Consider the following 25,358-nt stretch of genomic DNA (forward strand, 5'->3'; position numbering starts at 1 on the left):
ATGTCATCGGCGAACCTGAAAGTTTTTATTTCTTCTCCATGGATTTTAATACCTACTCCGAATTTTTCTTTTGTTTCGTTTACTGCCTGTTCAGCATACAGATTGAATAACATCGGGGAGAGACTACAACCCTGTCTCACTCCCTTCCCAACCACTGCTTCCCTTTCATGCCTCTCGACTCTTATAACTGCCATCTGGTTTCTGTACAAATTGTAAATAGCCTTACGTTCCCTGTATTTTACCCCTGACACCTTCAGAATTTGAAAGAGAGTATTCCAGTTAACATTGTCAAAGGCTTTCTCTAAGTCTACAAATGTTAGAAACGTAGGTTTGCCCTTCCTTAATCTAGCTTCTAAGATAAGTCGTAGGGTCAGTATTGCCTCACGTGTTCCAACATTTCTACGGAATCCAAACTGATCTTCCCCGAGGTCGGCTTCTACTAGTTTTTCCATTCGTCTGCAAAGAATTCGCGTTAGTATTTTGCAGCTGTGTCTTATTAAACTGATAGTTCGGTAATTTTCACATCTGTCAACCCCTGCTTTCTTTGGTATTGGGATTATTACATGTGAATAATAATGAATAAACAGACGCAACGCACTGATAATGATTGAACCAGCGCAATGCACTGATCATTTGTTCTCCGTTCTGTCCAAGTCCTTTCTAAGTGCCTAAGATAATCTAGTTAATCATTGGTCGCAGATTGTACTCTCACTACTCATTTGTCTTATTTAGTCAGGAATAACGAGCTCGAGAGTAATGAAAAACTGGTTACGGCTCAAGTCAGACGTAGATGAAGTTTGTATCAAAGTTGATACGAGTACTAAAATAAAAAATATGAGCGTTATTTATTCTCTTTACTTAACAGAAACCTTTCAACGTATTAATAAACGATCATTTCGGCCCATACTTTGGAAAAGTGGTACTCGGTTGTTTACGAAGTATTATCACAGTATGATGCACGGGGGCAACAGAACTCTTTCCTAGGATTACGCATTCAGTAAATACTAATTTACTTTCATTAATTATACTTGATACAAAATCTGTAACAGCTCCTGCAGGACAAGAGGACACAACTACATACGTGAAACAATGCACGATATGGTATCTATAGCAAGTGCAATCTTGCAATTCTAATTTCATTCCTTCCGGCCCACTGCAGAAATGAACAAAACGGGAAATCATACGATGCCATGCTTTTCGCTGATTGAGAGTTTTAAAGAAGAAGTACTTCATAGAGGTAGATGAATGAATAAATAAATGGAGATGCATTCCTTGTTTTCTTATACGAACATGATTGCTTCCGTTTCCATTCGGTTATACTGTCAACTGAGAATAAATAAAGTAGGGATACACTGGCTACGGCACAATTATTTGCCTTCATATGAATGGAAAAGAAGATTACTTTAATTTACGGCAAAGGATTAAATGGATACTTTAAAAACGAATATTATTTGCGGAAAAAGCACGCTATCAACGCTACAGTGAATCTGCGTTTCACAATTACTACGTAAAATGAAATGTAACAAAGGACAACAAGTGTATGTATTAAAATAATTGCATCTTATATTGCTATGCTGCATGCTGCCAAGATCTTAAGGCAGTATCATTATATACGTGATGAGCTGCTTTTAATATACGATGTAAGTCCTTTTCAGCCCCTGAATACTCCGGTCTTTTCATTCTTGATACTTCTTGACAGCTAGAGGATTACGGAGTAATGAAAGACGGGGAACGCTCATCCACTTTTAAGAAGTACTACAATGCGAGTCTACTGGGGGATCAGTTAACAAGTTATAGCGGGATTTGTCTGACGCTATTTCGACACATGCGGTAAGCGTTTGGAATGGTAAACCATATCGGATCCACACAGCAGAGAAACGAATAGGTTCATTCCTTTCGGTCTCACAAAAACTTTACTTTGTGAACCATACCCAACTGTACGGCCGATGTAATGTTCAATCTGCAACAGTAATCTGTACCAAACAGCACCAGCATCCCTTCCTAGGTTAAATCCCGAAAGTTTGACACATAAATAAGATCAAGATAAGGTGGATTGACCCCTATTTTATTTTGATCTTCTCCTGGGAAAAAGAATTCAGAGGTAAAAACTATTGGCTGATCGCTGATCGCGTGAAAAATAATTTTAATCGTTCGGCCTATGCTCTTTCTAACATTTTGTCCCGTGGGCGAGAATCGGTATAACCTATCGAAAATTTGAAGCCACAATTATGCTTCAAATCACAATTGAAAACCCTTAGTTTCCATGTCTCTGTGATAAAAGTTAAGTTAGTCCATTTGCAAAGTATATACAGGTAAATAGAAATCCTTTAGGTAGGTCCTTCTACCGTCTAGAAAATGAAGAAAGCTTCAGTAAGATGATGAAGGGATTTGCGGAGAGTAATTTATTGCGTCAGGTAAATCATTGGGTTCTCTCTGTTGGTCACTCAGGCGAAATGATAAAACTTGGGTAGGAAGCATTAAAAAAAAAACTTGGAAATTTTCAAGATGAAAAAGTCTATAATCCTGTAAAAATCTGGAAGCAGAGTCTGCCAAGTTACATTTGTTGCGATTGTACAGGTGTGAGTGAGATACCGCAGAAGAATTTTGGGAAGCTTCTGAATTAAGATCTCATCTTTCGTGCTCAAAAGACTTCAATATACGCATACAGCAACTTCGAACCTTTTTTGTCTGACACATACACTAATCATATGGTCAGGCAACATGTAAAGAAAGTATTATCGATACTCATTCAACGATCACATGCCAGCCCTGTTTTCATACAAACTTGCAGTTAATTATATCCTCGTGATTATGTCATTGTGGCAAGTTAACTTTATCATATCTAATGTGCTAAATTGATGTATATGTATTTATATCATAACTACTATAATTTTAGGTTCAATGTTAATCTATAAACGCTTTTTTGTGTACCCTTCGTAACGTTTATGACGACGTGGTGGCTTCACCGATGTATGTAAGTGCTCTACAAATTCGGTAACTTATGATTTTGCTTTATGGTAAGAAACGTGAAAGTGAATACTCGACATACGATATCAGTCATTAGTAGATTTCAGTGTTCAAATGAGACTATCTATTGCACGCTAAAGTGATTCTCACTTATGGTGTGAATCGCACCCTAGCTTATTGACTTAATCCTGCAATTACGTGGGACTCGCATGTAGAGAAGTGGGTTATGGGCTTTAATAATATGTACGTCTCAATACGACATCACTTGTAGTGAATTTATTATAACAAATATGAGATTTTTTTGGTATAGCGTTCTTTGTCCGTTTCAGTACTGGAAGAAATTTGTCTACCAACATTGCCTTTAGTGTATTAGTTGAAAAATTATGGTTTTTTCAAAGTTGAAATAACTGTTTCGTTGCCGCATTCCATTTGTCAAGACTTTTGGGAGTTAGTAATTGTACCACATATCATTTCAACCACTTTTTATCGCAATGGTGTAAAATGAATAGGCTTACAGGTTATATATCAACGATTATTTCAGTGCACAGATAAATGCTAGCCTTATAGAAGTTCGTAAGTGGTACTTTGGCCTAAATTAAAATTTTATGGACATATTTTGCAATCCTGATCACGTAAACTTTTATTTAATATTTTTAGATACTACCAGTTTTAAATAAAGCTTCATGGAAAAAAGAATATAAGCATCTGTCACGAAAAAATGATTTTTGATTGATTTCAAAACTTGCCTTGCTATATTTCAGATGTTTGGTGTTATTGGGCAAATGATCAATAATTTGACAGTGCATGTTGAACATATTTCTGAACCATGACACCTTTAATAATAAGCGTTAAATGTTATGTTCTCATAAAGTGCTGGAGGTACGGAATTCATTATTCTTTTGAAATTGTGGTGGATTACTTATGATGAATTTCATTAGAGAGTGTATATATTGTAAAAGTGCAATTAAAATACCTGACTCAGTGTAATGATACGGACAGGATAACTGTGGGGATAATGGTGACTGAGAGTGGTGTAGTGCATTACATTTCATCAGTATTTGCGTCAGCGTTTTTAGGTTGAAGGTACACTGCCAAGAACGTGTGGGAAGAGAAAGCCATTAATGTTTATTTTCTCCTGGGTGGCCAGTCTGGTGTTGCGGTATGGACACGTGGACGCAGAATGGTAAGTATATACTGACTGACGTAGTGCAATTACGACCAGTCACAAATCATAAGGTCATAAAGTTGGTGACGCGTTTGTGGGAAGACCGTTCGACGCAGACACAAAACAACCAGAACACTGATCTGGGTTGATATTAAGTACCCAGAAACAAAAACATCTGCACGTATGCCCGTTACACCATATACGTTAAGAGGCTGATGCGTTTGTTACCGAGGCTGGTAATTACACGAAGAGTAAAATTAGCTGAACTTAATTGTTAGAAAAGCTCCGTAAGATGGTTCTTCTAGTTCCAGTTTTCATTATTATTTACAGGCAAAAATTTGAAACATTCTACCCTTTTACTGACTCCCGTTCGTCTGGTTCATCAGTTGTTGGTGTGACTCTACTTGTTGTTCAGCACTAAAGACAGTGTATTTTCCCAAGCATAGAGGGTCTCTTCATGGTACTAGGCAGTTGTCACGCGTGTTGCAGAGTAATGCGGTGAATGCGAGGTAATGCAGAGCCTCGCAGCAATCTGCGCACTGCGGAGTGAATTAGCTCCTTGTATTCCGCGCGTCGCTCCACTGTACTGTGAGGCATTTCATGTGACGAGACGCTCGGTTTGTCAAGAACGCACGAAACGTGAAAACGACAGATTGACAGGAATCCATCCCGCTGCGCTGTGTTCCCAACTTTGAGGAGACAGGCAGTGGCTATTGACACGAGCTCATGTCAAGGAGAAACTGTTTGCAGCACCGATGTGACGCTGAAGTGTTCTGGCAGATTAAAACAGATTGCCGCAGTGTGACTCGAACCAGTGACCTTGCCATTCAACGGTAACCCTCATACGAGGTGAGACTAGTCTCTCAGCTTCATGTTTGTCAGTACCTTTTGCTTGCTAAATTATTCAGCAAGGTGAGCAAAAGAGCTTTTGAATAGCAGCAGAAAATGTCGCAAAACGTTCGGCAATCTCAGGAAGATAGATGTCAGCTAGACGGAAACTCGGGATTGCACAATATGTACTATAACCAAGAGGGAAAAATAGTAATGGAAGACTAAGAACGCAGATCTCATTCTATGCATCAGATAAGCAATGTAGGAAGTAAAATATTCAGGAGTTGTGTTAAAATTCATGGTGAAGGATTCTATTTAGGAGATTCGCTGATGACATTGTAATCTACTGTAAAACTAAGAAAGTACTCTAGGAGAGGAGTAAATACCATTAGGTATGGGGAATAGGCTGCAAGTGTTGGAGAAGAAGTGAAAAATCAGTAATAAATTTTTCTAAGAGTAAATTAATGAATTATTGGGATTAAAATGAAGAACAGAGAACAATTAATACAAATTTCAACAAATCATGCAGAGATATTTAGTGAGAGATCGCGGGTAATACGAGAGTCAGGCATGTAGGCTAAAAATTAAATATTTTAAAACGACCTTATCCGGTTACATTCTTAGGATGGCTACATGCAGGGGAAAAAAGCGTATGATTACTTGTTACATCACTGAGAGATCAGAATGTTCATTTGTCACCTAGTAGTAGAGGCAAGAAATCCATAAGATGGTATTCCATGTTATATGCTAGCTTCTTTAATAAAACAATTGAAATAGAAAGAAAATCATTACGATTCTCCGCCAACAGATGCTAATAAATGTTTGTTACGCAACTTGTTACAGGTGCATAGTCCATCTTCAGGTACCTTGTTCACCAATGGAAAGCATTACAAATTTAGCACCGCTAACCGGTGTACTTGTTAACGGAAAACTCGCATAATGAAACGCACATAGTCACATACAATTTTTACAGCTTAAAAGGCAATCTGAAATCAATGGCATCAAAATCCATGACTCATCATTGGAAATAAAAGTACGATACGTTAAGCTGTGTAGCAGACTATCTCTTTAAGGATTTAACCTCCAAATTTAAAACGGCTTCAAATGTCTGCTTACTTTACAAATGAGTTAATACGATAAATATTTGATATTAATCATGTAAAACCTTTAATGTTGAAAACGAAAGCCCTGAGTGTGTCTGTTATTATTAGTTTCAATTATTAACCTATAGAGAAATGGAAAAAGACAAAACCGCTATCTTGTGGAATTATAAGCTAGAAAAAGTGTGGAAAGACTTGTTTTTTGAGGTCATTAAGTGCTCTCAAAATTAAACAGTATATGAATATAACTTCGGTAATTTACACTCTATTTTTCACTCATCACAACGTGTATGACGTCATAGCTCAACAAAGATATAAAGTCAGTCGCTAGATGCACAAAAACCCTTTATTTGTTTCACTTAACCGGTTTATACAATTTAAACCATCATTTTCAGAAGTGAAATAGGTTCAAATTATTCGTAAGCTAGCCCAAAACCAGAATCGGTCTGTAGTGTCCTCTGTTACAGAAACAATAACTTGTTTGATTGTCTTAAATTATTTTGACGTTGGCTTACTGGTGATTTGCGCCTCTTTCACTTCGTAAGGTGACAGTTCAAACTGTTAAAACCGGTAAAGAGAACCAAATAAGGGTTTCTTTTAGGTTTGTTGATATTCTGCAACTGCTGAACTACAGTTACGAAAAAACTCATGGCGTCATATCTCCTGAACTATGTATCGTACAGTGATATGATTTGGCTCGTAGATTCAGTGTCATATGTGCATATCATCCGCAAACGTGTTGCAAGAACAGTTATTAGTAAAAAAAGCGATAAATTGTGTTGTCTGTTGCTGAACTTTTACTGCGTGCATAGTTAAAATTTGGTATCCAGTTAACTTATTTCCGTTCATTGTTTCGTGAAGGTCGTCATGGGAAAACGCTTCAGTAAAGTTTACAATTACGCGTAAAATTTGTTGGAGGTCACTAAGAGCACTCATTCTCTAATAGTGTATGAATAAGGTATGGATAAATTGCGGGCCGCGAGTTACGCAGGTTTAGGATATACACACAGTTTTTCTCTTTAATTCTTCAGTTATTGTGATAAAATTTGACTTTAAGTTATATCTTTTAAATAGTAGATTACAACAGCTTTTAATTCATCAATAATTGTATAAAAACTAGAAAATGAAATGTTTGTTGCCCCCTGGAAATGTTAGACAGGCAACCAGCAACGATGTTGAGTGACCGACCGTTTTTGCCGTTCCGTAATACAGATATGTGAACCAATAGGACATTTTGAATCAGTCACGTGATTCAATATTCGTCCCCCACAAAACTCTGCCACATTGAACGATTTCCTGTTATTAGCTGATTCGATTTTCTCCTCGTTTGTTAATTTCGTTCTCATTTAGTAGTCGCTCTCAGCTTCCGCAACGCGTCGCACCATCGGTGCCACAGCGAGCCAGAATGTTCATCGCAATAGGTAACGAAAAATGTAAGTAACCGTATTACAGTGGCTATCTCATACATCTCCCCACTGCGTTTGATGTTACTTATAATGCCCTCACAGTCCCTGTCAGGCTAGAAAGCTGTGTCTCAGAGATCTGGCTGCTACAGCAGCTACAACTAAGGTTTTCATTCATCTGATGGATTACATCTAAACTGTCTTTCTAACAATTTCGAAAAGTTGCTTCCATTTCTATTCTGAGGACGTATAGGCTCGTAAGTTTGCCTCTACGGACTACTGGCTGCTAAGCAGAATTACTGTACTTAACAATTTTCTGCATGAACAAACCCACCTAGTACGAGAACGCATCATGTTCAGTGAAGGGAATTATAATATTCCAGAGTGAGCAGTACCACCCAGACCAACACTGAGATAAAGGTATTTAACGTGTAGGCCTTCTACTGGTCGTCCTTTAGGTAACTCGCCTGTGCACGCCTGGAAGAATACTAACAGTGTCCAAAAAGGTTACAGGACTAACTAAACAACGTGAACTCTTAGGAGGATGAAAATGGTATGACTGTAGAAGTGTGTCTTCGTGAATATTTTGATATGCAATTAACAGAATTCTCACACTGTTTTCATTACAATTTTTTATGTAAATCGGTAGACTCTATTTTGGTATGCCTTTACATACTTTTAACCCATGGACAGCCTAACTTTAAGTGCACGTGTGCACATTAACAACATATTTATCTAAAAGTAGATTACGATGATGTCATTTCAGTCGCAAGTTTTCATTCTAGAAATTTTTACATCTTTTAATCAATTAAGGTTAATTTTTTATAATTAATCAGTATGTAGGTTCATTCGTGTTGATGGTACTTTATTGTGTGTGATCTAATTTTTCCTCAAATAGTACCTTGGAACAGCCAAAAGAATTTTAGGCCTCTAGCTCAACCCGATATTTTGTGCACAAAGGAAATTTAAATCCCGGGAACTGCAGTTCATATATTTTATGTATGAACGCCTCTCTTGTTCCTAATACACTTCCCTTGCATAATCTTCTTGGTTCACGTATTCCTCTGTCTCCTCTCTTCCTTTTCGTCTCTCTCCCTGTTATTCTGGCGTCTCCAATTTCCTCAAGGAATAAATTTCCAACAATGATTGTTTTTCTTGTATTGAACCCAGTATATATTCTTATCAACTGCAGAACTACGACACTGTTAACTGCCCTACGTTAAAGCAAATTACAGGTATAATAACCTAGAGTGACAAAATACCTGCAACTCTAACTATAGAAAAGTTTATAAGACAACTAGTATTCGAAAACAAAATGTGTACAAGGGAAGCACGTGCAGAAGCAGCGGAAACATGTACATGGATGATCGCTGAGGGGTCTTCAAGTTGATTTTCAAACAATTTACTGAAGCCCAACTCAATTCTTTTAACCACAATTTTGTTCAAAAAACTCTGCACCTCGATTTAAAATTAAAAAAAGACAAAATATGTTTTTGAAGCGGATTCATAGGCAAAATTCTTTAAAGGCACACTCGATGCTATTTTTTGTACTTTAATCATGTACCATTTGCCAACGAATTCAAAAGAGACGTACAAATTTAGTTTCTCCTGGTGACGCTTACACTCACTCCTTCAGTGTCCATTAAATCAATGTGTAATAAAGAAACTCAGTGAATAGAGGTACATACCAAGGGTTTTGGCTTCTACACGCGATGGTGAAGAGGTAGTTCTGTTACCTTTCATTGCACAGTAACAACAATTAACAGCTTTTATTGTACATATTTTAACGCAACTGGATAGTTATAAATACTTAGTACTTCTTTGATAATAACTGAAAGGTGACGATCATAGAAGTCGACAAGCAAATAGTACCTCTGAAAATGAAAGAAAACACAAGCACTGCCCTTCTATATGTTCTAGGACTGGTGTTATTCCTGGTGTATAATTTATAAAGTTCACACAGACATGGTGGCCCATGTGCAATGACCAGTTTTCGTCTAAAGCGTTGGGCGAGTTCATTCGTTTGTTGAGAGGGGAAGGCTGACAAGCGTTTGTCACCTTTCGGCCGGTCGGAGATGACTTAATAGACTCGCAGACGTGCAACCTTTCTCAAACAGTTTTGCAGAAACTATTATGTAAAAGTTCCGTTTCTGCTCGACTTATAGCTTTATACGTCAGTTTTGTTCTGTTGCGCCCATCATTTCGTTAATGGTCTCAGTTATTGGGTTATTCAGGTGGAAGTAACACAGTACGAAGTTCGAAAAGGTGTGCAACGAATACAACGAATAATTGAGGTAGCTACATTTTTTGTTTGGTGCATATTACATAATATGTAGCTGCATATGAAATTTAGCTAACGTAATTAATGTTTCTCTAGACTTGGGTGGAGGTTTCCATCTGACATCAGCCTCGAGAAAACAGGTGTGACATGTGCGCACTCATTTGTGATCGCACCGCGTCAGTGATAGAGTCAGAGTGAAATATCCACAAAATTCCTCATATTACATAAGTTGGTTGGGATATCAATATGAAATTTAGGCAAATGATAGCACACAAAGAGGAGAGTATTTTGCCGTATGGTTACTATACAAAATTTCGTTACCTACCGTGTTATTCTACTATCTACAGACTTTCCGGATGAAAGAATGTAATTTTTAAGGGCCATCGATACCTGGCAAAACGACAAATGCTATTGGTTTAGGAACAACGTAAATCACTACACGTTTATTTTGTTTCGAGGACGTACGTTTTCATAAGCTACTGACGTTACGTTTTCTCAGTTCCTCACTTAATAAACTACTGTTTCGGAATTCACTCACAACTGTGTCTTCACAAACATGTTATAAGGTGACATCTGTTTTAAAAAAAGAAGAAAGTTTTTACATGGCAACAAGAAAAACGTGTAGGTTTTACTCGAAATTCCCCACTTGTGATATTCTCTGAAACTTACGAATAGTTAAGAAACCGGGCGAAAATAGACAGCTGCATTTAGGCCGAATTATTTATAGATACTAACCAAAGAAGTGGTGACAGATATCTTTGAAAAGCCACCGTGCAGGTGAGGGCGTGAAGTGGTCACACTTAATATTTACGAAAAATGTGAGTGTAGGCGTTAGTTTAGAACGGCAGTTCCGCTCCTACGCTCAGCATTTCCCCTGCAGCGCTGGCCCACAGCCCCCATCACTGATGTTCTCCCCAATCGTGCCCTGCCATCTGAGCATCTACCGGCCACAGTTGCAGTGCATCGCCCTGGACGCACCGTGGTACAGCGTTCGGATGTGCTGGCGAGAAGGGCACCCACAGTACGGTCGCCTTCGGCCTTTGGTGGTGTGAGGGACGGCGGCGGAGGAGGTCCGCAGCTCAGTGCGGTGGTGGTGTGACGGTCAGCATGGTTACTTCCCAAGCAGTTGATCCGGGTTCAATTCCCGGCCACCGTAGGAGGATTGTCTCTCTTACGTAACGTAGGAGCGCCTGCGTGAACTGTACCGAGGGCAGCAACTTGATTAAACAACTTTCATAACTCCCTATCTTTAATGTTCTTGGTCTACGTATTTGTAAATACATTGAAAATTATGATCTATTTGATTGGAGGGAGAACAACGCATTAAATATTTACTTTTCAGGCGTGTACACAAAGCTCAGTGAAATTAGCATGTCATAAATAATTATCAGGTAAATCAACAATGGTGCTTTGATACTTTTGTTTTTGGCGTTCAGATACTGTGGTAAACATTCAATTTCAACGGCAACTTGACTTCATCTCTGATATCCGGGGGAAGTTTATAATAAAATGATAATACAGCTGCTTGCTGTGAGTACTTGAAAGAACTACATATACCTGTACATCAAACAAATTTCTTTAGCAAGAATTGTAAGTGGCATAGAGCCAGATCTGCAATGATATAGGTATCGCAAAAGCATTACACTGTATGAATTATTTTAAATTTTAGTCTGGATTTTATACTTCAAGGAAACATGCCGGTCTCTGCATTTCAGTTACCTTGAACTGTTTTAACATATTTTCCAGTTCTATCAAGTGTACGTATTATGAGCTACGTCCTGCTAACTTTGGAAAGTTTGATAAAAAACAACCATATCTGACCATTGTGCTATACGCTCCAGTGTGTTATGTTAATTTTTTGATCTGTGCGCATCAGTTACTTTGCATCCTGCTGTGTGTGACAAAGACTATGAAGTTTAACTGTGAGTAAGAAAAGTTTGAGTGGCACATGTTAATTCAGAGCTTCGCTTCTCAGAATGCTATCTCAATAAATTATATCTCTTTTCAAGAGCACATACAGTTTATCACTCTTAAGACTTTTCAAAATTAGGCACTAGAATACAGGGAAACGAGTACGACGGAATCTGTTGTGTCAAACATACAAAATCAGCCAATTGGAAATCATAAAGCTCTCATGACACGAAAGCAGCCCATTTCCTGAAGGAAATACGGAACAACCAGGACGCCTAAGTGAAAGTTTCATCCTTACTGCGATGCGAGTCGCTCTCTCGCATCTCATTTGTGTTTTTATGAGAATATTTATGCATCAGACACTCAAGATGATATAATGTGTAGCCGTATACGATTACAAAACACAAACTGTTTTGCAGCACGGCATTAGCCGAGTAGTCTAAGGCGCTGCAGTCATGGACTGTGTGACTGGTCCAGGTGGAGGTTCGAGTCCTCCCTCGGGCAAGGGGTGTGTATGTTTGTCCTTAGGATAATTTAGGTTACGTTGTGTTTAAGCTTAGGGACTGATGACCTTAGCAGTTAAGTCCCATAAGCTTTCAAACACATTTGAACACAAACTGTTTCGAAACATTGCATTGTGCTCTTTCATTTGTTTCGAAATTATTATGTGTTTCAGTTAGCCCATCATATTGCAGTAGCGGATGGGTATGTTCAATTATCAACCAAAGGATAATGTTCTACGAGTCGGGGCGTGGAATGTCAGAAGCTTGAACGTGGTAGGGAAACTAGAAAATCTGAAAAGGGAAATGCAAAGGCTCAGCCTAGATATAGTAGGGGTCAGTGAAGTAAAGTGGAAGGAAGACAAGGATTTCTGGTCAGATGAGTATCGGGTAATATCAACAGCAGCAGAAAATGGTATAACAGGTGTAGGATTCGTTATGAATAGGAAGGTAGGGCAGAGCGTGTGTTACTGTGAACAGTTCAGTGGCGGGGTTCTAATCAGAATCGACAGCAGACCAACACCGACAACGATAGTTCAGGTATGCATGCCGACGTCGCAAGCTGAAGATGAACAGATAGAGAAAGTGTATGAGGATATTGAAAGGGTAATGCAGAGTCCGAAATCAGATACTGGATTGTAAGGCGTACCCAAGAGTAGATATAGACTCAGATCACAATATAGTAGTGATGAAGAGTAGGCTTAAGTTCAAGACATTAGTCACGAAGAATCAATACGCAAAGAAGTGGGATACGGAAGTTCTAAGGAATGACGAGATACGTTTGAAGTTCTCTAACGCTATAGATACAGCAATAAGGAATAGTGCAGTAGGCAAAACAGTTGAAGAGGAATGGACGTCTCTAAAAAGGCGCATCACAGAAGTTGGGAAGGAAAACATAGGTACAAAGAAGGTAGCTGCGAAGAAACCATGGGTAACAGAGGAAATACTTCAGTTGATTGACGAAAGGAGGAAGTACAAACATGTTCCGGGAAAATCAGGAATACAGAAATACAAGTCGCTGGGGAATGAAATAAACAGGAAGTGCAGGGAAGCTAAGACGATATGGCTGCAGGAAAAATGTGAAGACATCGAAAAAGATATGATAGTCGGAAGGACAGACTCAGCATACAGGAAAGTCAAAACAACCTTTGGTGACATTAAAAGCAACGGTCGTAACATTAATAGTGCAACGGGAATTCCACTGTTAAATGCAGACGACAGAGCAGATAGGTGGAAAGAATACATTGAAAGCCTCTATGAGGGTGAAGATTTGTCTGATGTGATAGAAGAAGAAACAGGAGTCGATTTAGAAGAGATATGTGATCCAGTATTAGAATCGGAATTTAAAAGAGCGTTGGAGGACTTACGGTCGAACAAGGCAGAAGGGATAGATGACATTCCATCAGAATTTCTAAAATCATTAGGGGAAGTGGCAACAAAACGACTATTCACGTTGGTGTGTAGAATATATGAGTCTGGCGACATACCATCTGACTTTCGGAAAAGCATCATCTACATAATTCCGAGGACGGCAAGAGCTGACATGTGCGAGAATTACCGCACAATCAGCTTAACAGCTCATGCATCGAAGCTGCTTACAAGAATAATATACAGAAGAATGGAAAAGAAAATTGAGAATGCGCTAGGTGATGATCAACGAATTGGCTTTAGGGAAAGTAAAGGCACGAGAGAGGCAATTCTGACGTTACGGCTAATAATGGAAGCAAGACTAAAGAAAAATCAAGACACGTTCATAGGATTTGTCGACCTGGAAAAAGCGTTCAACAATATAAAATGGTGCAAGCTGTTCGAGATTCTGAAAAAAGTAGGGGTAAGCTATAGGGAGAGACGGGTCATATACAATATGTACAGCAACCAAGAGGGAATAATAAGAGTGGACGATCATGAACGAAGTGCTCGTATTAAGAAGGGAGTAAGACAAGGCTGTAGCCTTTCGCCCCCTACTCTTCAATCTGTACAATGAGGAAGCAATGATGGAAATAAAAGAAAGGTTCAGGAGTGGAATTAAAATACAAGGTGAAAGGATATCAATGATACGATTCGCTGATGACATTGCTATCCTGAGTGAAAGTGAAAAAGAATTAAATGATCTGCTGAACGGAATGAACAGTCTAATGAGTACACAGTATGGTTTGAGAGTAAATCGGAGAAAGACGAAGGTAATGAGAAGTAGTAGAAATGAGAACAGCGAGAAAGTTAAGATCAGGATTGATGGTCACGAAGTCAATGAAGTTAAGGAATTCTGCTACCTAGGCAGTAAAATAACCAATGACGGACGGAGCAAGGAGGACATCAAAAGCAGACTCGCTATGGCAAAAAAGGCATTTCTAGCCAAGAGAAGTCTACTAATATCAAATACCGGCCTTAATTTGAGGAAGAAATTTCTGAAGATGTACGTCCGGAGTACAGCATTGTATGGTAGTGAAACATGGACTGTGGGAAAACCGGAACAGAAGAGAATAGAAGCATTTGAGATGTAGTGCTATAGACGAATGTTGAAAATTAGGTGGACTGATAAGGTAAGGAATGAGGTGGTTCTACGCAGAATCGGAGAGGAAAGGAATATGTGGAAAACACTGATAAGGAGAAGGGATAGGATGATAGGACATCTGTTAAGACATGAGGGAATGACTTCCATGGTACTAGAGGGAGCTGTAGAGGGCAAAAACTGTAGAGGAAGACAGAGAGTGGAATACGTGAAGCAAATAATTGAGGACGTAGGTTGCAAGTGCTACTCTGAGATGAAGAGGTTAGCACAGGAAAGTAACTAACCTAAGGACATTACACACATCCATGCCCCCGAGGCAGGATTCGAACCTGCGACCGTAGCAGCCGCGTGGTTCCGGACAGAAGCGTCTAGAACCGTTCGGTTACAGCAGCCGGCACTGCGAGTTTTAACAGATGGCCTGCCCACCAAAAACTTGGGATGGAACCTACGTGACGTGGGCGAATGAATTCTAGAACAGACAGGCCCGCACACCACAAAAGCTGTGATGGAACTTATGTGACGTGGGCGAACGAATTCTGGAATAGGCAGCTCACTAGATACACACCGTTCACGTATGCCCCCATCCTTGGATACAGGCAGAACCTACTTTTGACGCTGAAGACTACAGAGTGCCATTCTGTTCTACAGTCGATTAATTCATGTCACGGGGCGACTAATAGCTGGCAGTGTCTTGGTGTCAGTACAGGCTCCAAATCCAGCTGCAAATAAGCCTTTGCTACAGGTCATTGGTAACCCAGCAGGCTCAACGTGTGCCCGGATTTTGTCTGTGGATGAAGTTCGGTCGGCCACCGCTGTTCGCACAGTACGTTGATCGTGATGTGCGTCTGTACTACGGAGATGTCCTGAACCTGATCCACGATGGTGGGAATCTTCCACAGATCGCTGTTGAAAGCAGCGACACACCACTGATACATTGTGCCCAAAATGTGCAGCATTCCTTCGATACGTCCATCCAGGTTCCCGCAGGATTGCAATGCGACCCTTTTCAGATGGCTGAAACTGTTCAGTAGGATTACATACTCGTCTATGGGGCACCGTTGTATCCTGGAATAAACGGTGCAAGCACTGTTCACCTCTAAATCAGCACAGTTTTAGCCTGTTAAAGTCATAACAGACGGTGCACAAATAGGCCTCTTAAGCGCCATCTGATCGCCGATGACCATGGAAAATGAATCATAAACACAAGAACCCTTCACTTTGCACATATTAGGACCTGAGGCCACTGAACACGTTCCCTGAGGCGGCTGCGGTGTTTCTTGGACAGTGCAAACGTCACTGAATTTCAATTTAACCGTTCAGAGGAAAATCGAAGTATTCGCTCAAACATCGGTGACTATAGTTACGTGGACACTGGACCATTGTCTAATGCATTTTTTTGACCCCTAATTTTCGCTTCCCGATGCTGGAAACATTATGAAACGTCCCCTTAGAAGAATTATACATGACTGTGCTTAAACTGACACACAATATTTTTAGCGAAACGCAATCTGACTTTCAATAATCCCTACAAAAGAATGGCCCTGACTAACATTAACCTATACCTTTCACAAATCACTTACCTCACCAAAAATCTTCGTTACTCGAACTACTGCAATACAGCGAGCGCCAATACTGCCAACTAAATAAAAGATTCAAGCTACTGAAGGCAATAACTACTGATAGGCATACTTAGTAAATGAAAGATTTTGATAGAGATCAAACAATGTATTTACCTTACTAGTGTTCAAAAGTCATAATGTATATAGCAGTTCATGACATCCAGTCTTACAAATTTCAAAACTCCGCCATCTCTCTCCCCACATCCACCACTGCTGGCGGCTCACCTCCAACTGCGCAAGGCTACGCGCTGTTAACATCCACCTGCCCAACACTACAATGGCGGACAATAATGCAAACCAGCCACAGACTGCACACGGCACAGCCAGTGATTTTCATACAGAGCGCTACGTGGCGGCGGCGTTACCAATAAAAAAACCTAAACAGCCTATTTACAACATCTAGTATCAGTAGAAGACGATGAGTTAGACACAACAATCACCAGTGTTGTAAATACGCACTATGTAAAGCACTCGCTTCGTTCAAGGAAATTATTCATAACTTATCTCGCCATTCAGCACTATAGAATAAAATAATTATTAAAATTTGCCGTATACGTCCATCCAATACCCATTAGCGACTCGAGAAGTTTTCTGTTCCTTAGCAGTGCTGTTATGCATACCAATGCGGCCACAGAGAAGTTCGGTGGCTGGTGTTTGACAAGTTCTTTGGATTAAACGGCAAGAAAAGTGCGAGATCTAATGTTCCGGACGTGAGTTGCACGACTAATCAAATCATCCTATAATTTCCTTTGAAAGCTGCATATTACGGAAAACATAGTGCACAAAGTGCTTGTACAATCGGTAAATCGGTAGTGCAACTCCAAAACGATGAAGTATTTGTCAGACTGAAATGAGCGAGAAATTCATAAATCGTTCGCATCATTAAAGTTTTGTAGCCATGTTCAGTAAGTGCAACGGAGCATATGTTGTTCAGCAAAATCATGGCTCACGACATGCCCGAATGTACAACCATCAACTTTTTTGGCATGCGAAGGGAAATCTTTTAATTAATATTCTTAAACCGAACCACACAAAACTAGAGCCTGGTTTTAACGAATATACTTGTTAGTAAACTTTTTTTCAGTAGACAGTCTTCTGACTGGTTTCACGGGGCCCACAACGAATTCTTGTTCTGTGCCGATCTCTTCAACTCAGAGTAGCACTTCCAACCTACCTCCTCAATTAGCTGCTGGATATACTCCAATCGCTGTCTTCCTCTACAGTTTTTGCCCTTTTACAGCTCCAACTATTACCATGGCATTCATTCTCTGATGTCTTAACTGATGTTATCAATGGAGAGACGTCTACAGACGTTAAAGTAACCTCTGTCGTGCCACAGGGGAGTGTTATGGGACCATTGCTTTTCACAATATATATATATATATATATATATATATATATATATATATATATATATATATATATATATATGACCTAGTAGATAGTGTCGGAAGTTCCATGCGGCTTTTCGCGGATGATGCTGTAGTATACAGAGAAATTGCAGCATTAGAAAATTGTAGCGAAATGCCGGAAGATCTGCAGCGGATAAGCACTTGGTGCAGGAAGTGGCAACTGACCCTTAACATAGACAAATGTAATGTATTGCGAATACTTAGAAAGAAGGATCCTTTATTGTATGATTATATGATAGCGGAACAAACACTGGTAGCAGTTACTTCTGTAAAATATCTGGGAGTATGCGTGCGGAACGATTTGAAGTGGAATGATCATATAAAATTAATTGTTGGTAAGGCGGGTACCAGGTTGAGATTCATTGGGAGAGTCCTTAGAAAATGTAGTCCATCAACAAAGGAGGTGGCTTACAAAACACTCGTTCGACCTATACTTGAGTATTGCTCATGAGTGTGGGATCCGTACCAGATCGGGTTGACGGAGGAGATAGATAAGATCCAAAGAAGAGCGGCGCGTTTCGTCACAGGATTATTTGGTAACCGTGATAGCGTTATGGAGATGTTTAACAAACTCAAGTGGCAGACTCTGCAAGAGAGGCGCTGTGCATCGCGGTGTAGCTTGCTCGCCAGGTTTCGAGAAGATGCGTTTCTGGATGAGGTATCGAATATATTGCTTCCCCCTACATACCTCCCGAGGGGATCACGAATGTAAAATTAGAGAGATTAGAGCGCGCACGGAGGCTTTCAGACAGTCGTTCTTCCGCGAACCATACGTGACTGGAACAGGAAAGGGAGAAAATGACAGTGGCACGTAAAGTACCCTCCGCCACACACCGTTGGGTGGCTTGCGGAGTATAATTGTAGATGTAGATGCCCATTCATCCTGTCCCTTCTCTTTGTCAGTTTTTTCCACAAATTCCTTTCCTCTCCGACTCCGTGTAGAAGTTCCTGATTACTCACCTTATCAGTACACCTAATTTTCAAAATTCGTCTGTAGCACCACATTTCAAATGCTTCAATTCGCTTCTGTTCCGATTTTCCCACAGTCCATGTCTCAGCACCTAGCAAGTTTTAAGAATTTAATCCTCAAATTATGGCCTATGTTTGATACTAGTAGACTTCCTTTGGGCAGAAACTCCCTTTTTTCCAGTGCTAATCTGATTTTGATATCCTCCTTGCTCCGTCCGACATGGGTTATTTTGCTGTCGAGGTAGTGGAATTCCTTAACATCATCTACTTGATGACCATCAGTCCTAACGGAAAATTTCTCGCTATTCTCATTTCTGCTACTTCTCATTACTTTCCATTTACTCGCAATCGATATTTTGTACTGAGTAGATTGTTCATACCATTCAGCATATTTTGTAACTTTTCTTCATTTTCACTGTGGGTGGAAATGTCGTCAACAAATCTTATTATTGCTATCCTTTCACCTTTGATTTTTTTAATTCCACTCTTGAACGTTTCTTTTATTTCCATCATTGCTTCTTCGATGTATACATCGAACATTAGGTCTAAAGACTACATCCCTGTATTACACACTTTTTAGTCCAAGCACGTCGTTCTTGATGTTCCACTCTGATTATTCCCTCTTGGCTCTTGTACATATTGTATAATACACGTCTCTCCTTGTATAGCTTACCCGTCTTTTAATTAGAAGCCGGCCGCGGTGGTCTCGCGGTTGTAGGCGCTCAGTCCGGAACCGCGTGACTGCTACGGTCGCCGGCTCGAATCCTGCCACGGGCATGGATGTGTGTGATGTCCTTAGGTTAGTTAGGTTTAAGTAGTTCTAAGTGCTAGGGGACTGATGACCACACAGATGTTAAGTCCCATAGTGCTCAGAGCCATTTGAACCATATTTTAAATTAGAAGTTCGAACATCTTGCACCATTTGACACAGTCGATCGCTGTTTCCTCGTGGTCAAATCCTATGAAAGTGTGTTGCTTTTTCTTTAGTCTTGCTCCCGTTATCAATCGTAGGGCCAGAACTGCCTCTTGGTACCTTTACATTTTCTAAATCCAAACAGATCATCGTCTAACAGATCTTCAATTTTCTTTCTTCTGTATGTTATTCTTGTCAGCAGCTTGGATGCATGAGCTGTATTCCTGAATTTCCGTGAGCAGTGTTGTACTTCCTTCTTTCGGCTATCAGCTCAAGTATTTCTTCTGTTACTAACGGCTTCCTCGTAGTTACTTTCTTTGTACCTATGTTTCTTTCCAACTTCCGTGACTGCCATTATTAGAGACTCCCTCAACTTTAGAGACTTCTTCAAAAGAACTATCCAATATGGCACCCCTTATCGCCATATCTGTAGCCTTAGACAATTTCATGCGATTTTTCTTATTCCTTAATACGTCCGTATCCCGCTTATTTGCGTATTAACTCTCCGTGATTAGTCTCTTCAATTTCAGTTTACTCTTCATCAGTACTGAATTGTAATCTGAACCATATCTACTCTTGGGTACGCCCTACAAAATAGTATCTGATTTCAGAATCTCTTCCTGACGATCAAGTAACCTAAAAGAAATCTTCCCGTATCTCCCAGCCTTTTCAAGTATACCTCCCCCTCTTGTGTTTCTGAAACAAAGTATTCGCATTTAGCAAGAGATATATATTGCAGAACACCTAGTACCAAGCCTTGTAACACTTTCTTCTCTTCCTTCCCCTACAACTGCATTCCAGTCCCCATGACTACTAGATTTTCATCTTCCTTTATGTACTTTATTACCCTTTCGGTATCCTCATATACTTTTCTCATTCATCTTCAGCCTGCGACGTCGGCATGTGTACTTGAACACCCTTGTCGCTCTTGGTTTGATGTCGACTCTAATAAGAACAACCCTGTCACTGAACTGTTTGTAGTAACTCATTCTCTGCCCATCTTTCCTCTTCATAACGAATTTATTCCCGTTATACCATTTTCTGCTGCTACCCTGCACTAATCCGATCAGAAATCCTTGCCTTCTTTCCGTTTCACTTCCCTGACCCCTACTATATCTAGACTGAGCCTTTGAATTTCCATTTTCAGATATTTTAGCTTCCCTACCATGTGCAAACTTCTGACATTCCACGATCCGACTCGTAGGTTGTTATCATTTTATTCAGTCTTTTTCTCATTGTTATCCCCTCTTGGCAGCCCCTCCTGGAAATCCGAATATGGAATTACTTCTGAATTTTTTCCACTAAAGATATCATCATGACGCTTTTTCAATTAAGGGCCACATGACCTGTAGATAGCCGTTGTGTCTTTAATGCAGTGGTTTCCATTGCCTTCTTCATTCTCATGCCGATGATAATTACTGGTTCTTCCACCTTAGACCCAATTTTCCTCACTAAGTGCCCTTAACCTCTGTCCCCTCCTCCGACCTCGTTGACAAGGCCGTTGGCAGAACGATGGTGGGTGACTTCTTCTTCCGGAAGTCGTTGGCCCCCAAAGCTGATGATTTTCTTTCGAAATCTAATCGGTTGCAGGATCCGAACGTGGGACCGAGGACGTTTTGATTCGTAATAGAAGATACTAAACCTATACCTCCGGTGAGAAATCCGTCTTCAGCGAAATAATGGTAGCTTATTTTTGTATATCAGTAGAGTAAAAGCGTGCATAGTCCAATTTATATGCATTGATAAGCTTATTGTGAGAGAGAAATGCTCCTTTCGAAACTGAGCACAGGTTTGTGAAGCTTTTTTCACATGATCCTTGAAGTATTAAAGTCACAGACACAGCTGCAAAGACTGAATGTTATTTTCTAGGTTTCTTAAACGTATTCATCTCCGTTACATACCATCAGCTGACTCCATAAATTTGTTCTGGTTTTTAAGTATCGTATCTTGAAAAAAAAACCTCATAATCAATGACGGCAGGATGATTCCAATAAGCCACCTACTGACGATGTAGCTACAAAAATGTATCCACTCCAAGCAAGATCAATATTCCTAAGTTAACTACTGAATTTTTCCATCTAACATAAGTCAAAAAATATTCGTAGATATTCAACACCAACTGTTTCTCTACCTTGAGACCGTATTGTGTGTGCCGCTAGAGCTGTGCAAATCCCATAAGCTACCGTAGACCATCATAATTAAACATAGACTACACCAGTTTTTCTAGTAGCTTTGGTCGTAACATGTGCTGCATACCTATTGGGCGTTACCTGACAACGATCGCATTCTTAACGTAAGCCATCAGTGTCTTACTAGATTCCCCTAAAAACTGGAAGCTGTGATCTATCTACAAACTGTGTGAGGATATATAAAGGATCAGGTAACCTACAGAACATTTTTATTCTACACATTTATCCTCGTGTATGTTACTCAAAAGTAAAGAGTACTTATAAAAAATCGGAATTGGCAATGTTTAATTCAGGTTTTATTCGAAAATTGTTGATTTATAATGTGAAACAAGATCATATGATCATTACGAAGAACGTTCTATAGAGTACAAAGCAACAATATCTATATATACAGGGTGTTACAAAAAGGTACGGCCAAATTTTCAGGAAACATTCCTCACACACCAATAAAGAAAAGATGTTAGGTGTACATGTGTCCGGAAACGCTTAATTTCCATGTTAGAGCTCATTTTAGTTTCGTCAGTATGTACTGTACTTAGTCGATTCACCGCCAGTTGGCCCAATTGAAGGAAGGTAATGTTGACTTCGGTGCTTGTGTTGACATGCGACTCGTTGCTCTACAGTACAAGCATCAAGCACATCAGTACGTAGCATCAACAGCTTAGTGTTCATCACGAACGTGGTTTTGCAGTCAGTGCAATGTTTACAAATGCGGAGTTGGCAGATGCCCATTTGATGTATGGATTAGCACGGGGCAACAGCCGTGGCGCGGTACGTTTCTATCGAGATATATTTCCAGAACGAAGGTGTCCCGACAGGAAGACGTTCGAAGCAATTGATCCGCGTCTTAGGGATCACGGAACATTCCAGCCTATGACTCGCGACTGGGGAAGACCTAGAACGACGAGGGCAACTGCAATGGACGAGGCAATTCTTCGTGCAGTTGACGATAACCCTAATGTCAGCGTCAGAGAAGTTGCCCCCATACAAGGCAACGTTGACCACGTCACAGTATGGAGAGTGATACGGAAGATCCAGTTGTTTCCGTACCGTGTACAGGGTGTGTAGGCACTATCAGCAGCTTATTGGCCTCCACGAGTACACTTCTACGAATGGTTCATCTAACAATGTATCAATCCTCATTTCAGTGCAAATGTTCTCTTTACGGATGAGGCTTCATTCCAACGTGATCAAATTGTAAAATTTCACAATCAACATTTGTGGGCTGACGAAGTTCCGCACGCAATTGCGCAATCACGTCATCAACATAGATTTTCTGTGAACGTTTGGGCAGGCATTGTTGGTGATGTCTTGATTGGGCCCCATGTACTTCCACCTACGCTCAATGGAGCACGTTATCATGATTTCATACGGGATACTCTACCTGTGCTGCTAGAATATGTGCCTTTACCAGTACGACACAACATGTGGTTCATGCACGATGGAGCTCCTGCACATTTCAGTCGAAGTGTTCTTACGCTTCTCAACAACAGTTTCTGTGACCGATGGATTGGTAGAGACGGACCAATTCCATCGCCTCCACGCTCTCCTGACCTCAACCCTCTTGACTTTCATTTATGGGGCCGTTTGAAAGCTCTTGTCTACGCAAACCCGGTATCAAATGTAGAAACTCTGCTTGCTCGTATTGTGGACGGCTGTGATACAATACGCCATTGTCCAGGGCTGCATCAGCGCATCAGGGATTCCAGGCGACGGAGGGTGGATGTATCCTCGCTAACGGAGGACATTTTGAACATTTCCTGTAACAAAGTGTTTGAAGTCACGGTAGTACGTTCTGTTGCTGTGTGTTTCCATTCCATGATTAATGTGATTTGGAGAGAAGTAATAATATAAGGTCTAACATGGAAAGTAAGCGTTTCCGGACACATGTCCACATAATATATTTCTTTGTGTGTGAGGAATGTTTCCTGAGAGTTTGGCCGTACCTTTTTGGAACACCCTGTATACATAGGGTGATTCACAAAGATATGCCAATATTTTAATATGTTATTCTACAAGTAAAAATAAAGAAGAAATTTCATATAAACATAGATTCGCAAATGTTTAGTTACGGAGTTACGGCTAATAAAGAATTTTGCCTGAAATTTAGCAACTTCGCTTAAGCACTATTTCCATTCCTTTTGTTGTTATTGATCTGGTGACTCTAATGAAACATGTACCAGACATATATCTGCAGTAGTTTTCCAGAACATCCAGACTAGCAAAGAAGTAAGGAAGTAATTTCGTAAAATTTTTAATTTGTTAACTACTTGGCCAAATTTTTTTCTAAATTTCAGACAGTAGCACAAAGGTTTCAACAGAAGTTGTAGAGAATTTAATTTTGGAAAAATGGTAGTAATAACGTTAACTGAAACTGTATGAATGTGTCATATAATCTGCTTTTATTGATACCACAGCACACGTGAATTCATTTTAAACTGGACAAAACAAAGCTCAGTCTTAAGGGAGTTGTACAGTGTACATACAATTTCGCAGTACATTCACAATAAATGTTACAGTGTACATACAATTTCGCAGTACATTCACAATAAATGTTCAGAAATGTCTCCACCGAGTTCAATACATTTAACTGCACATGTATCAACAGAGTTTTTTGCTCGTCTCAGTTATACAGGATTGTTCTTAATTTCGTATATAGCATCCATAATGCGAGCAAGTAATGCCTCACCTGTACTGACTTTGCCATATTTTATTAGATTCACCAGATCAGTAACAAAAATAAATGGAAATCGTGCTTTACTTTAACCCCATACAGTTGTTCGATGCTTTCACATTAGTGAAGTTGCCAATTTTCAGACCAAATCTTTTATTAGCCGTAACTCAGTAACTAAACATTCGCGGCCCAATGTTTATATGAACTTTTTTCTGTAGTGTTACTTGTAGAATAACATATAAAAATATTTGCATCCCTTCAAAAATGGCTCTAAGAACTATGGGACTTAACATCGAGGGTCATCAGACCCCTAGAACTTAGAGCTACTTAAACCTAACTAACCTAATGACATCACACACATCCATACCCGAGGCAGGATTCGAACCCGCGACCGCAGCGGTCGCGCGGTTCCAGACTGAAGCGCCTAGAGCCGCTCGGCCACACCGGCCTACTGCATATCGTCGTGACTCACCCTGTATATAATGTTTGTAAATGAAAACTGTACTTACGTCAAAAGTAATTGCTTTGGTTACATAAAAGTGGAGAAGATAAGCGATAAACTTACTTTTTTCACTTATAAAATGCAATTTATGTTCTGTAAGAATAAGAAATGCCCAACAGACTAACACTGAATGATCTGCAACTCTGTGTTCTAATTAAACAACCAACAAATAAAAAAACAAAGAAAAGGTCCCGGCTGCCAGTTTCTCTCTTATACATTCATTATGTTTCTTTTGCAACCAATCCTACCAATACCACAGGTAAACCTAGCATGTTATAGGTCATTTAAGCAGTACACCAAAACTACCGTACTGTGGTCTTGGTACACAAAAAGTCCATGTGACATTGGTTACACTGTACGAGAGTAATGCGTGTTAGCGCCACGTGTCAAATACCTGCCAAGACGTGTTATGT

The 25,358-nt window shown here is 39.9% G+C and overlaps 1 protein-coding gene across 1 annotated transcript in view; it reads right to left on the minus strand.

Moving 5' to 3' along the window:
- The window catches only part of LOC126281881 (tetraspanin-2A), a 978,340-nt gene that overhangs the window by 217,024 nt on the left and 735,958 nt on the right, over positions 1–25,358 (minus strand). The window lies entirely within an intron of this gene.

The sequence above is a fragment of the Schistocerca gregaria genome, chromosome 7, assembly GCF_023897955.1.
Source record: "Schistocerca gregaria isolate iqSchGreg1 chromosome 7, iqSchGreg1.2, whole genome shotgun sequence".
Lineage (NCBI taxonomy): Eukaryota > Metazoa > Arthropoda > Insecta > Orthoptera > Acrididae > Schistocerca > Schistocerca gregaria.